Source organism: Arachis stenosperma, chromosome 10, assembly GCF_014773155.1.
Source record: "Arachis stenosperma cultivar V10309 chromosome 10, arast.V10309.gnm1.PFL2, whole genome shotgun sequence".
Lineage (NCBI taxonomy): Eukaryota > Viridiplantae > Streptophyta > Magnoliopsida > Fabales > Fabaceae > Arachis > Arachis stenosperma.
In genome coordinates, this window is record NC_080386.1 from 21,829,229 (window position 1) to 21,830,586 (window position 1,358).

Sequence of the window (1,358 nt, forward strand, 5' to 3'; positions counted from 1 at the left end):
TTCAGACGTGGTACGGGCACCCGACTTGGGAGTGGATAGAGCAACTCCTTGGTGCCAGGCCTCCTCATGCTCAGCAGCAGGAAAGAAAGGAGTTCTTCTCCATCAAGCTGACATGGCTTTTTCACACATTGCATTACTACCTCTCTGCTTTTGAATCTGTGGCTAACTCTGAACTCTACACCACCATCTATATTGTAATCGTCTCCACTCTCCACCCATATTGAAAAATGAAATTTTTTCATACATCTCATCCAGATCCAACATATGATAGTGACTGGATATAGCTAATAAGGCCAGAATTGGTTGCGGGACAGGCAGAAGATACCGAACTGATACGTCAACCGGAATCTCTGGTACAAACTACTCTTCTTCATCATCATCTTCACAAGAACCAATATCGTTGCTATCGGCAACATACTCCTCACCGTCTACGTCCATGTCTTCCACTGGACTAGCACAGTATATTGGTGATGGAGCAAGAAGTGGGTCATCCTATACAAAATTTGAGTGGCCAGATTTACCGTCACCAACATCACCAACCTCCGTAAAAAACTCCATCACTTGTTCCACCATGATTCTCCCATGGAAGTCAAACATGAGGTGCACATGCTCATCGCCATGGAGTTAAAACAGATAAAATCGAAAAATTCTATTTTTCATTGATGTTAACAACTTATACCCAACCCTTCCAACTTATTTTCTCCCGCTAGCACCAATGTTCCTCAATATCAGACTCTTTAGTTCGGACAAAGAATTTACTCTCCAAATGCACAACAAAATAGGATTACCACACTCAAATATCACTCAAGTATCACTGTTTCTCATATGACAATTGAAATACACACTTACAACCACATATCCACTACCACAAGACATTTTTGCTTAATTTTTGAAAGAAAAACGAAAGAGAAGAAGTGAAATATTTGTGAAAAATACAACTGGTTGCAGATCCTTTTATAATTGCTAAAAATTTGTCATACTGTATCTCGTTTATACTGTAAACAAGATATACACACTATTATTTCGTGCCTTATCTCGTTTACAGTGTAAACAAGATATACATGTTATTTTATTTACACTGTAAACGAGATAAGTAATAGAGTGTAAATTCGTAAAAATATTACAAATTACTTATATTCGTAAATAAATTATTTATTTATTTATTTAAAAATATCATGAAAATCTATAAAGCAATTTATAGTCATATCTTCCTAACCATGTTGAAATATATTACTTATAATACATGAGACAAGTCGAGTGTTTTTTGTTTATATGTTTGATTGGATATATTCAATCATCTTATAAGTTATCTAATAAGAAGATAGCTTAAACAACATTGCATGAAAAAAAAATGATAT